This window comes from Neophocaena asiaeorientalis, unplaced genomic scaffold (assembly GCF_003031525.2).
Source record: "Neophocaena asiaeorientalis asiaeorientalis breed wild unplaced genomic scaffold, Neophocaena_asiaeorientalis_V1.1 scaffold335, whole genome shotgun sequence".
Classification (NCBI taxonomy): Eukaryota; Metazoa; Chordata; class Mammalia; order Artiodactyla; family Phocoenidae; genus Neophocaena; species Neophocaena asiaeorientalis.
The window spans coordinates 299,563-313,592 of record NW_020173924.1 but is presented as its reverse complement, the minus strand read 5'-3'; positions in this window follow the sequence as shown (position 1 = coordinate 313,592).

Here is a 14,030-nt window from a genome sequence, read left to right as displayed (position 1 = left end):
TGTTTCTTCAGGCAATGCTCTGTCTGAGATTCATCAAATTTGCAAATTCAAAGAATATATATACATTCAAAGAACTAAGATTAGAGAAGATTACCTTTGCTTATGTACTCAGGTGCACAGTAGAATGGAACAGTTGGGTTTAATAATTTCACTAACAAATGATAAGATGACTACTTTGATTAAGTACCCTTATATTCTAGAAGTTTCAAACTGGGTAGGTGCTGGTGATGGGTTAAGTAGATAGACAGATAGGTATGTCAGAAAAAGAGACCTACAGCTCCATCCATAAGCTTAGCAAAAATAAAAGAAAGTGAGAGAATGTGGCCAAATCAGATAGGGATAAATATGAATGAATCAAGAAAAGCCTTCATATTAATAACTAAATGATAGGACATCATTTTTTTATGTCTTGGTATTATTGTTTAATGATGTTATTGGTATTTTTTTATGTCTTGGTATTATTGTTTAATGATGTTAATGAATGTTTCATAAATTATTTTGGATCCAATCATAGATAATATAACCATAACACAAAATTTCTGGATAATAGAAAGTAGAAAAATAAGCACTGATAATTTATTCAGTGCAGCTAAATGTCATTTATTTGTCAGCTATTTAGTGAACACTCTCTGCATTCCAGGCATGTCCCTTTCTTAGCATAGCCTTACAAGTCAGTTTTGTGCACATTTATTAAATAAAGATGGTCTATGAAAGTATGTCTATTTTGAAATGTTGAAACAATTCAGATAATTGAAAAGGTGATTAATCTGACAATCTTAGATCTGTAGACTTGGCATGAACCATGGTACACACATGGACAATAAATGTCAATTTTAAGTAAATTTAATAAATAGCTGAATGTTCTAATCATTCAGAGTATAGGACAAGTTCTGCTTCAAATTCAAGTTTTCACTTCATGAAAGTCACATTTGTTCATAATTATTCCTTCTCCGGCTCTAAGTGTGGTTCTCATCCAATTGTTGAAAGTGTCCTTTTTCCCAAGTTCACAATTTTCATAGCAGTAAGGAAGTAACAAGAAATATTAAAAGCAACAGATTTAATAAAGAATCTTCACTCAACGTTCAACAACTCTCTTTAATTGAAAGAGAACATGTCTACAGAAGTTAACGCAGATTTCATGAGCCTTCAGCCAAGGTAACTAGGAAGGATTCATGAATAACTTCCACATTTGACAGAAAATAAAAGCCTCCAAACTCTACATAATAATCCAAGGGAGATCAGTGATAGTACATTTGCATTTCTCAAGGGCTTTCTGGAGCCTTAGGATCTTACCTGAAAAGTGAGTATAATGATAGGAATTTCAGGCATCAGTCCGCAGATGGGGTATCTATTTTGGGATGGAGGACTTTTAACAAATCACATTACCTAGGTGGCAACTAATTCTACTTATCCATATGGCTGACTCTGTAGGGAAAAAAAAATTATTGCTGCTAATAGTTTCTCCTTTATCATTGAAGTGTCAGAAGAAACAGTAGGTGAAAGCTTAAAACCTAGCTGCAGTAATGGGAAAAAATAATTGTAGTTTTCAGAGGAGTTGCAGTTTTTCTGGCCTATATATTAGATAAGGGTATTCCATAAATAGATAATGTTCTCTGTATCAGTAAATATAATTACCCTCATCTAGTCAATTTCCTTCACTTGGATTCTCCCGTATGGTTAAAAGCATAGTTTAATCAAGATATCTTTCTAGTTTAATGGATGTTGCTTTAGGTCCTGAAATAGAATGATACTATTAGTTCATCCAGGTATAAAAAATCTCTAAATTCTCTCCATAACTATCATTCCAAGATTCGATGGCCAATGTTACCATAAAATCCTTGGGGACCCACAAAGCATATAAAGCTCACTGACAAGGAAACTTATTCTTTCCTAATCAACTCTTTTAAAGTCTTCAGATGACTTTTATAATTACAGTTTTAATAGTTGCTAAGGGGACTGTAATCATATTCTATGGTTATGTTTTCCACACATCTCATTGAGGTATAAAAAGATAGTGGAAAAAACTGGACATAGTCCATAGTCTTACTATTCTGTTTTGATGATAGGGAGTGATTTTGACAATGGGTAGTCAATTCTTATTGCTTGAGCTCCATCATCACAGAATAACCTTGAAATCCTAATGAATTCCTGGAGCTTTAAATTGTATTTAATGCTGCCAGTCTGAGCCTCCCCATTATTTTGAGGTCAATGAAAATTGTATATCAATTTGTCTATATATAGTATGAAGTGAGTATGAATTCTTACATAAGCAAAGTCAGGGTAAAAAGGGGAACTCAAGAAAATAGGAGACTGTGTTTTGCTGTTTTTGTCAATTGCTCATATTGTATCTAGCATGGAAATTTCCTTAGAGTGAAGTGTGTATGGAGACAAACACATGAAATATTCCTGAGGTAGTAAGATATAGAAAAAGAGAATAAAGGAGGAATTTTTTGTGGAGGATGACTGTAAATTAGAAAATAAACGATATATATATATATGTAATATATACTATATATAATTCTTCTGATTATAATCTAAATCATATAATTTCATTGTTCACTAGTACCATCCCCAGACATATCCCCTTTGTTTCTTAACTTTTCTCGCTCTCTGAAATGGAAATAACAAAAATAGAGATGTCTAAATATTCATGTCATGCATTTTTTCTGATCTCGTAAAAGTTTATTTTTATCATTTAGTTGGCTTTTCTCTGTTATAAGATGGTAAAAATCTCAGTGTTTTGAGGCTGCTAAACAATGCCCATACAGTTGACAGTCTCAAGAATTATTATAAAATGATGGAGTTAGACGCTATGGGTCACACTTTGTAAATCTGACTGCAGCAGGACTAGAATATTAATGAAAGTCAACAGCCATTTTCTTACCTTCTACCAATTTTTAATTCTTGCCTTGGTGGCTGCCCATATATTACAAAAAGAATATTGTTTTCTAATTTACAGTCAGAAAGTCATTGGAGTGACTAAGATTCTGTTCTTGAAATAGGTATTAAGTTCATTGTCTTATTAAAAAATGCATACAGCACTATAAATTTGTGTGAATAAAATGACTTCTTTTAAGCGAGATGTAGTTTTATAAAATAAAGTGTCATATCTTATATAAATAAATACAGTTTCAGTAAAAATCAAGCTAGTAGGAGGAGGAAATTGTTTCAACTTATGATTTTCACATCAAATTATTCTTTTTTGGAAATTTAGTTTAATAAGAGTATACAGTATGGGCCCATTCGTGTCATATGCAAAGAAACACCAACTATAAAAAGTCAGCCTTCAATTCATTCAAGACAGCCTTCAGAGTCGTTTCCCTATTCACTTCACAAAGTATTTCCAAATATAGAACAGTACAGCTCATTCTGCCTATGAATTATGGACTGCCCACAAAACAATAATTATCCCCCAAAATTAGTTTGAAGGTTAAAGAAGAAGGGAGAGAGGAAGGGAGTGAAGGATTGATTTGCTGAGAGTTTGCCTTCTGCTTACCCTTGTTCTAGATTTTTCATCTATTTCTCTCACCTGATTCAAACCACAAATTTGTGTGGAAGGTTAGTTATCTTTATTCTAACCAGTGAGGACACAGTACTTAGTAATAGAGTTGAGATTCAGACTTAAAGGTTCTGCATCCTCCCTTTGTCAATATCTCCCCCAAATTGAGATGCCCTGCATGCTGGTTCTAATTTTGTTACTCAATGAGAAAGTCACTTCTTTTTTGGTTGTATCTTTTCCTGTGTAACAAGGAGATAGAACAAAGATGTTTGCTGAAAATATCTTCCAGTTGTATCATGTTTTTGTTCTGAATGGGTAGTCCTTTGTAAGCCTGCCTGGGACTAGCTAGCAATATACGATGGCCACCAGAAGTAGCAGAATAAAATAACTGAAATAACAATCTATATCTCACTAACATCAGACCGCAATCAATGCAGTCAATGCAACAACTTCCTTTGAAACTGAATTGCAGCTTATAAGGCAATTTTGCATGAATTATCACAATAAAACTGCAAGATAGGGAAAGCATGATATTATTTTTACAGTTTTACAGAGGAATAAAATATTGGCCCTGACCTAAAAGGATTTGGCAGTGATTTTTTTTCTTTGATAAGACAACTAGATGTCCTTTTTTTTTTTTAATTGAAGTGTATTTGATTTAGAGGTGAAGTTTAATACTTTTATAAGCACAAGACATAGTAAATTTAATAAATCAACATTAACACTTTAAAGTAATTTTGTTGTTAACTTTAAGGAGTGTTAGAAGAAAATAAATATTGATCTCAAATTCAGCAAATAAAAAATAGAAAAATGCAGAAACCATGAGAAATGGTTAAGGTGAGTGATGGACAGGCAAAGTTGCTCTGTGAAACTACAGCACAACGTAGAGTATTTATTCATATGTCAATGTCAGGCTTAAAAACAGTTTCAATTACTTTTTTGAATAGAGTTTCCTCCATTTGTCTACAATAGTAAAATACACTTAGAATAAAGCCAGATATGGATTTTCCTCCTTGAATCCAATCAAATATTCAAGCTTTAAAATTATAGGAACTTCTGAGAAGAAATTACAGAAATGCACAGGAAGGAAAGGGAGAGAGAGAAGAGAAAAGGAAAGGAAAGAAGAAAAGAAATGAGGGAGGGAGGAAGGAAGGAAGAGGGTAGAAAGAGAAAAGAAAAATCTGTAACTTGAAGCCTGAAAAGCAAAGATTTCATACACTTGCCAATCTTTAGATACTATACCTCTTCTTTTATTAGCATACCTCAAAAAATTAAAAGAATTTCTTAGAAGTATAAATCTAATCCTCATGAGATTTTCCAGCTTTTCTGACGTTTATATTGATATTTTAAGTTTAAGACTTCTTGTAGATTAGATATGAATCATATGATTATAATTAAACAAAATTCTGAACAAGTTCCTCTTTGTTCTACCATATTATGAAATAAAACTTGAAGAATAAAGTTTGGCTACTGAGTCTACATATATTGTATTAAAGGGTTAGTAAAAATTTAATGCTATAGCAAAAGTAATCTAACCTTCTCTTCGGCCCAATTCACATGTACTTTTCTTACCCAATTAGTTGGGTATTATTTAATTAAGCTTAGCTAAATTGAATAATTATGCCACTGCCATGCTTAGGTTTTTACCTCTAAGAATATGCTTATCAGTTTTTGAAAGAGGTTCAATTTAGTAATAAGTATCTTTAAAATTGATAGTTCTAAATAACTTTTTTAAAGATGAATTAATACCTATCCACACTCACTGGACAAATAAATAGAACTATCTTTTGCTTATTTAACAGTAAATAACTTGGTGTTTCCGAGTTCGTTTTTAAATATTAACTGCTCCTCACATATATTTCTGTTCTTCACAGTGTATAGTCAATTGTAGACACTCAATGTGAAGTATTATGATAATTTCTGTCTCTGAGGAAATAAGAAGATTGAGCCACAGAGAAGTTAAATAGATTTGAGACATGAGTGAGTATGTTTGACTTTTTAAACTTACACAATATGCAATATCCAAAAAATGTGAACACTTAACTTCAGTCTCATATTTGGAAAAAGTTGAGTTGCGTATTCTGCTGTAGGTTAATGACAAGTCCCTCACATAATCCAAGTGAAATAATTTGGGCCAAGTAAATAAGTTCCAAATGTACATGGAAAACAAAGCAACAGAAGCCAATACACAATGGTGGCTCCCTTTACCCAGGACCTACTTTAATATCTTAAACTTGAAAGTTCTCGTACCATCTACACTCCCCTGAACAGATGAAATCTTTGCTGAAGGATTTCAGTATGTATTTTTACCGTATGATCTGTCTGGACTCACTCTTTTCATGACTGATAGATTTCTTGCTTTCTCATTCAACACTGCAATAAAAGGAAAATCCATGATTTTCTTTGACACAACAGAACTCTCTTCAGCTATATTCAGAGGAAGGAGACTAGGATAAAGGTCCACTTTCTTCTTCCTTCATAGCTCACTGATATTTGCAGGATACTTAAAAGTATGTCTTAAGGACTGTTGCTCAACCTCCAAAATGGTTAATTCCCTTCTAGCTACTACTGGAATTCATGTGTATGGTGATAGGAAGCCTGGAAAAACAATTTCTGTACATATACTTCTGACCCATGCCCTTGAAAAAGACCTAAATATGACTAACTTTTGAAACTTTTGCAATGAATAAAGTGACATGACCTCATTTGCAGAAATACCTGTAAGATCCTTGGTCTGGGTCCTTCACAAATAATATGCTTTCATGTACAGATGAAAAAAATTAAAATAAATATTAATCATAAACATAGTTCAGAAAACAGAAAAAAATAAAAATTAAGCACAGACATAGAACATCTCCTTGCTTAGAGCCAGGTAGGATGTTATCACTATTTCTTTGATAAGAAACTAAATGCTGAATAAGTAGACTGCTTTGAGGAAATATAGATGACAACAAAACAACAGCTTGTACTTTTTAAGCTATGACACTGGCAAAGTGCTTTCACCTACATTCTGTCACCATTTTGTCTCACCAACCAATGATTCCACACCTGCTTGAAGACCTGTAACCATGAAATCAGCTTTCACAATAGGAAGACCTCCACTGAGCAGTTTGTAACATTTCAAAATTTACTTTGGTATTTGCTTAAGGGTATATTTCTATGTTTCTTTGTGTCAATTCAGCAAAGCTTTCTAAGCAAGGTTACTCCAAAAATAATTTGGGCAATGGGAAAAGAAAAACAAAATTCTGTGGACTTAGATTCTTTTTTAATTTCATATCATAAATTATGTGTTTCCCTAGTCTCTGACTCTGTTTCATATTTGCATGATTAGCATTGGCTGAGGATAGAACTAGGCCTCATGATTCATTATTTAACTATGTGGTTTGTCCCCTGGGGTTTGGGTTAAATCTTACACAACAAGCTGAAAACTAAAAATTTTAATGGCATTTTTTTTTTAAGCAAAGTATTGCTGTTTAATTGAATTAAATCTTTTCTAAGGACTAGGTGTAACTTTCTCAAGTCTATGAACTTTCTCAAATTTTGAAATAATATTTTAGAAAGTTTATAAAATTGCTTCAACAACTTTAAAACCTTAAGTTTCAGGTGTCTGAAATGCAAACATAATGTATATATTATTTCTGTTATCTCAGCACAAACAAAATACCAAACCTATAGAGAAGGGATTCTCATGTTAGTATAAACAGTTTCTTCAACAAAACTGAGTAATAGAGCAATCCACAATTTCCTTTCTCTGCCAGTGTCACAGATGGCCGCCAAGTAGTTTGATTGAAAATGTGATGCTTGTATGTTTGCGTAGACAAAGAGAGTTTTCAAAAAATTATTGCAATTCCCACTGTTTTCTCCACAAAAAGTTGAAGATTATGTCCAAATTTTTTTTTTAATCCAATTCATCAAAACTACCTACCACTGAGATCTCATCTGTCATTTGGAAGAGACGTTATAGTTGTGGTTTTTTTTCGTGAATCTGGTTTTGTAAAAATCACACTTCTGTTAAGCTAGTTGAGAAACTACTTTATGTGTTTAGGGACTTAATTTCATCAAAGATAGTAATATTTATTGTGCCCTAATGAGTCTCATACCGATCCCATGGTCAACCTTTACCGATTGAAATGTATGCATATATAAAATATGTAAAACTAATGATCTAGATGTTTTCTTCATTAAGTAGCACAAATAATTATTGTTAATCTGTGTCATGTAATTTTTTAGAGTCTGTAACATGGTGAAGTACTATGCTTGCTGTTTTTATACCCATGCTTGCAATTTATTATTCATTTGAAGTAGCAAATTGAGAATTGTTAAAAATTGTGAAGACTGAACAACATAAAAACATTGTGTAGGGCTTCCCTGGTGGCGCAGTGGTTGAGAGTCCGCCTGCCAGTGCAGGAGACACGGGTTCTGTGCCCCGGTCCGGGAAGATCCCACATGCCGCGGAGCGGCTAGGTCCGTGAGCCATGGCCGCTGAGCCTGCGCGTCTGGAGCCTGTGCTCCGCAACGGGAGAGGCCACAACAGTGAGAGGCCCGCGTACTGCAAAAAACAAACAAACAAACAAAAACATTGTGTATACTTTCTATAAATATCTGTTTTCATCAACTGAATCTTGTACTTGTCCCCAAAAGAAAGAAAAGCTGTCATTTGTCTTAAGCATAACTGTAAAGGTGATCAACAAGAGAATCTTATGAACTGAAATGGGAAGAAAATATCTATTCTGTTATTTCTATTCTTTCATTGTAAATCAGGTGGGCATTAAAACATTCCCATCTGAGAGTAAAATTGATGGAAAATATCACCATAACTGTCTAATATGCTGAATTAAAAGGAAAAGTTGACTTAAAATTTAAAAATGACTCAATTTCCAAAAGTTATGGGAAGATCTTGTGAGGCCTGTTCAATTAGATACTTGGATTAGATGCACCATCTAGTGGTCAAATTTCACATTCCCACTATGAAGGCCCAAAGACCCCTCTTCCTGGTGTTTTACTTTGAATATACTTTTTGTTTATCATTTCAGAAGTTCTGACTTTTTTATGAAGGTATCTGAAAAGTATTCTAATCCTGTAACCACGTATTTACTTAAAAAAGAAAAAGCATAAATATATAAATCAACAATTGCATCATGTAAAACAAGAATTTTGTTTTGTTTCACTTCCAGTTCTACCATTTTAGTATTAATTTAAAAAAATAGAAAGATGAAAAAGAGTATGACATGAAAAATTTGCATACTAAAATGTAAAAGCATACAACACTCAGCCAACGTTATTCGAAGTTTATAAATGAAAACACTAATGGAGTTTGATATTAATAGTACTGTTTCATCAAACATCATAAAGGTAATTGTTCTTAATAAAGAGTAAGCTGATTCAAAAAGCATTTTTCTCTTGATAATAATTTTTCTCTAGGTAATTCTACTTCAAGTACATAGTGGCTTTCTTGCAAGTCATAGAGTAACCTTTTGTGAAACTGGATGTTTTTGTTGGAATTGAAATAGCCCTGAGTAGATATAGGGGCAAACAAGATTGAATCTGAATTTTTAGTAACATTTAAAATTTTAAATTAGAGGATAAATTGAATTACTAATATTCCATAAAAAAAATTACTAATATCCATAAGGATAAATTGAATTACTAATATTCCATAAGTAAATATCCATATGGATTTTAACTAAGAAATTCCAATTATTTATTCTAATATGAAATAATAACTGAAAAATCAACTTAACTCTCTCTTAATGACTAAAAGTTTCTTCCACTTTCCTTCTAAGCATGTTCTAAAAAGAAATGGCCCAACGATTCAGATTCAACCTAACTTGAATGCTAGGCGTATCTAGTCCTGTTCTTCTCATATTGTCTTCAGAGTCCAACTCAATAAATACAGCCCGGAAGGACTTCCTGCTCCAACAAATGAGACCAGTCAGAAAAATTAGGAAAGGATTTTGGGACTTCTGCACTTCTGAGGCCACTGAGAGGCTACAACTGTTTCCTGGAATTAGCAAATGGGGTCAAAGCCATCTCATTCTGAGAAAGACAAAAGGACACAGAGAGACACACACACACATACATAAACACACCCTTAAAACCCATTTAGGCCCTTGGGAATGTAAATTGATACAATCACTATGGAGAACAGTATGGAGGTTCCTTAAAAATCTACAAATAGGGGGCTTCCCTGGTGGCGCAGTGGTTGAGAGTCCACCTGCCGATGCAGGGGACGCGGGTTCGTGCCCCGGTCCGGCAAGATCCCACATGTCGCGGAACAGCTAGGCCCGTGAGCCATGGCCACTGAGCCTGCGCTTCCGGAGCCTGCGCTCCGCAATGGGAGAGGCCACAACAGTGAGAGGCCCGCGTACCGCAAAACAACAACAACAAAAATTAGGCTACAAATATTGAATAATAAAATGCTTAAACTAAAAGAAATGAAATCTTTAGAGAGCTGTTCTATTATAGTTCTGTGAATTAGGAGTACCACCTAGTGGTCAAAAATATTTATGCTTCCCTCATTGTTCTTTAATGTAGATGCCTCACATCTGCCTCTTTCTTGTTAATTTTATTTTCCTTGAGCATATTCTTTCTTTATAATTTAGAGTTTTGAATTTTCAATAAAAGTAAAGTATTTTAAATCCATGAGAGCTTATTTACTTAAAAAGAAAATAGCAGAAATATATGAGAATATAAGAAAACAATATACCGTTGACCTTGAACAACATGGGGGGTCAGGGACATGGTCACTCTGCAAAGTTGAAAATCCGAATACAATTTATAGTTGGTCTCCATATACTCGGTTCTCTGCATCCAGACTTCTGCATTCATGGATTCAACTAACTACAGATCATGTAGTACTGTCATACTTACTATTGAAAACAATCTGTCTATAAGTGGACCCACGTGGTTCAAACCCGTGTCATTCAAGGGTCAACTGAATATTTTTAATCTGCACTCTGGTTTAGATAAATTAATTTTGATAGAATTTAAAAATGAAATGTAAAAGAGAGTAAGAATTAAACAAAAAATGTACTAAAAATGTAAGTACTCACAATCTATTGTTCAATATTTTGAACATTTGAATCGGAGATTAATATTGATAACTATCAATGTTCATAAATATCTTTAAGATCATTAAGTTGTCAACAGACCCCAAAATCATCGCCCTCAAAATGAATATTCTTAGCTGTCTACTTCAGCTACACGGGGAGGGTGGTAGGCTGAATAATGGCTCTCAAATATGTCCACATCATGTTCCCCAGAGCTTGTAAATGTGTTATATGGCAAGCGGGACTTTGCAGATGGGAATAAGTTAAGGATTGTACCATCAAGAGACTATCTTGGATTATCTGGGTGAGCCCAGTGATATTGCAAGAGTTGTTGTAAAAGGGTGGCAGAAGGAACAACACACAGCAGAGAAAACAACATAATAAGTGATGCAGAAGTTGGAGTGATGAGCTTTGGAGTGGAAGGGCTACAGGGCTACACACGCAAGGAGTATAAGCAACCACTTGAAGCTGGAAAAGACAAGGAATTCTCCCCTCAGAGACTCCAGAAGGAACCAGCCTCCAAATACCCTGACTTAGCCTAATAAAACTGATTTCAGAATTCTTGCCTTCAGAACAGTAAGATAATAAATTTGTATTGTTTTAAGATGCTAAATTCATGGACATTTGCTACAGCAGCAAGAGAAAATTATACAAATACTTTGCTACAAATTGCTATTTGTAGAGCAATGAGCGTTTTTATTTGAGCCAGAATAGCCCTGTGATTTCACTGAGGATTCTAGTTCTGAATTGATTTTGATGTTTTGTCATTAGTATTCATAAGGAAAAAAGATAAACATTTATTAAGCATTTTCCTTAAAAGTTACTTTTTAATCTTGAAATTCTAGATCTCTATTAGTGTGGTTTATTAGAAGAAATGTTGACCACCTAACTCTTAGTATTATCTTTACACATGTTATTTAGAAGGCCTTCATTAATACGGGCCTCCAAATGATTCCCTGGCATCATGTATCCACTGGAAATACCTCACTGGTCCTGGGCCTGCCTTCCATGCCAAGGATACCCCTTTTTATCCTTTTCTTATTGTATATTGTAGTCCATCTTGTTAAAAAGTGTCCAGGTTAAAAAGGAGTTAATCAGTGGAGACTTTCAGAAGTCCTACGCTGTAGAGAGCACCAGCACTGAGAATGCTTGCCAGAATAGAGAATAAGGTAAATTAAGAAGGTCCTGTGAAGTGGTAAGAAAGATGTAAGAAGCTTATAAGTACACACACACACACATCATCACCATCACCATCACTATCACCATCACCATCACCATGACCACCAGCACCACCACCACTATCACCTTTGAAACCTAAAGCCCTTTCAACAATTTTCTCTTTGTATACTTTTCAGCAAAGCACAACCACTGGATATTTATATACATCATTATTTGTAGAGCACAGATAATGACCTCCACAGTCACAGAACATTTGATAAAGCCAACCATCCACAGACAGCTTTCGTTCTTTCTTTTTTTTGTTCTTTTGTTAATTTTTAAATTTTCTTACAAAATTTAGATATTTACCAATACAGTCTTACCTTGGTTTTTAAGGCTTTTTATCAGTGTGTTTCTTCTGTTTTTAAGTCACTACAGCAGGTACTGAACAGCAGTCTCCTGCTGCTGCCATGTCCTGGGCCAGAATCAGTCACAGGGGGATTCCACTGCACTGGGGTTCTGTATAGATATAGATGTAGATGACATCCATAATTATAAATATATATTTATAATAAACTATGTATTGCCACTTTTTTTTTTTTTTTTTTTTGCGGTATGCGGGCCTCTCACTGCTGTGGCCTCTCCCGTTGCGGAGCACAGGCTCCGGACATGCAGGCTCAGTGGCCATGGCTCACGGGCCCAGCCGCTCCACGGCATGTGGGATCTTCCCGGACCGGGGCACGAACCCGCGTCCCCTGCATTGGCAGGCGGACGCTCAACCACTGCGCCACCAGGGAAGCCCTGTATTGCCACTTTTGATAGCAGGTTTTTCCAGGCATACCTAGTTTTATTGCACTTCGTGTTATTGCTCTTGACAGATACTGCGTTCTTATAAAATGGAGGTTTGTGGCAACGCTGTGTTCAACATCATGGGCACTATTGTTCAAACAGCTTTTGCTCACTTTGTGTCTCTGTGTCACATTTTGGTAATTTTCGCAATATTTCAAACTTTTTCATTATTATCATATTTGTTATGGTGATCTGTGATCAGTGATCTTCGACGTTACTATGGCTCAGATGATGGTTAGCATTTTTTAGCAACAGAGTATTTTTAAATTAAGGTATGTACGTTGTTTTTTTTTTAGACATAATGCTATTACACACTTAGTAGACTACACTATAGTGTAAACATAACATTTATATGCACTGAGAAACCAAAAAACTTGAGTGATTTGCTGTATTGCGATATTCAATTTATTGCAGTGGTCTGGAACAGAATCCACAGTATCTCCAAGGTCTTCCTGTATATGCAGAGAATTAACAGGGTGGCTATCATGGGCAACTGCCACTTTAAGTGGAAACCTTTTCCCCCAAAATTCTTAAGAGCGGCACCATTGGGCCTTCATAGAAAAAGTGTGGACATTTTTAAAAAATTGTTCCACCTATGGAAAAATTATGAGAACTTTAATGCCTATTATTTAAACTCCTGGAGGGAAATATCCTTTTCATAGATGTTTGCCACTCCTTCTGGCCATCCATCTATTTATTTGTTCATTTAGTCATTCTTTGACTTATTTAATAAATACTTAATAAAGGCTTATTATGTATTACCAAGATCTACTTCTCTGGACATGTACCAGGTTTTCTAAGTGTATTATAATTTCCAGGGTTTCTTTCTCCTCTAAGCATCAGAAAATCCTACATATAATATATGAACTTTATATACTATTAAGTAAGGAGTTAGGCAACTCAAAAATGGTTTTATAGTACAATATGTACAATTAAACTTCTGTTAAATGAAAACTTTTATTTCAAACATGAGATAATGGTGCAAAGGAAGATGCAAATAACAATACTTTTAAAATTTAAACTATATCATGTGATTTATGGTCAGCATATATTCAACTCAAGTTCTATTACCTATAACACAAGAAATTCTGGTTCACAGTGTGATAGAATGAATAGACACCCCTCTTCTCAAACGAGTTGAGAAATTTCAAGGCAGGGGAGAATATTTGGTATTAGTACCATTTTTCTTCTTGTGGTCCATCAGGAGAATTCTCAGGTAATATAAATGTTCTTGTAATCAATAAGATAAATACTCCATTCGCATAAAAAACAGAGTTTTTAAAAAATATATATATTCTTATAAAATACTCTCTAGTCTTTGTAAAGAAATTATTGTTCATGATAATGGTATATGTTTGTCTTTAGGTAAGTAATTAAGTAGAAATTAAACCATATTCACTGCTGGTGGGCTGATCCTGAACCATTTCCCCTCCTACCTTCCGTAGGACCAGTACTTACCTCCGTAAGCAGATGAA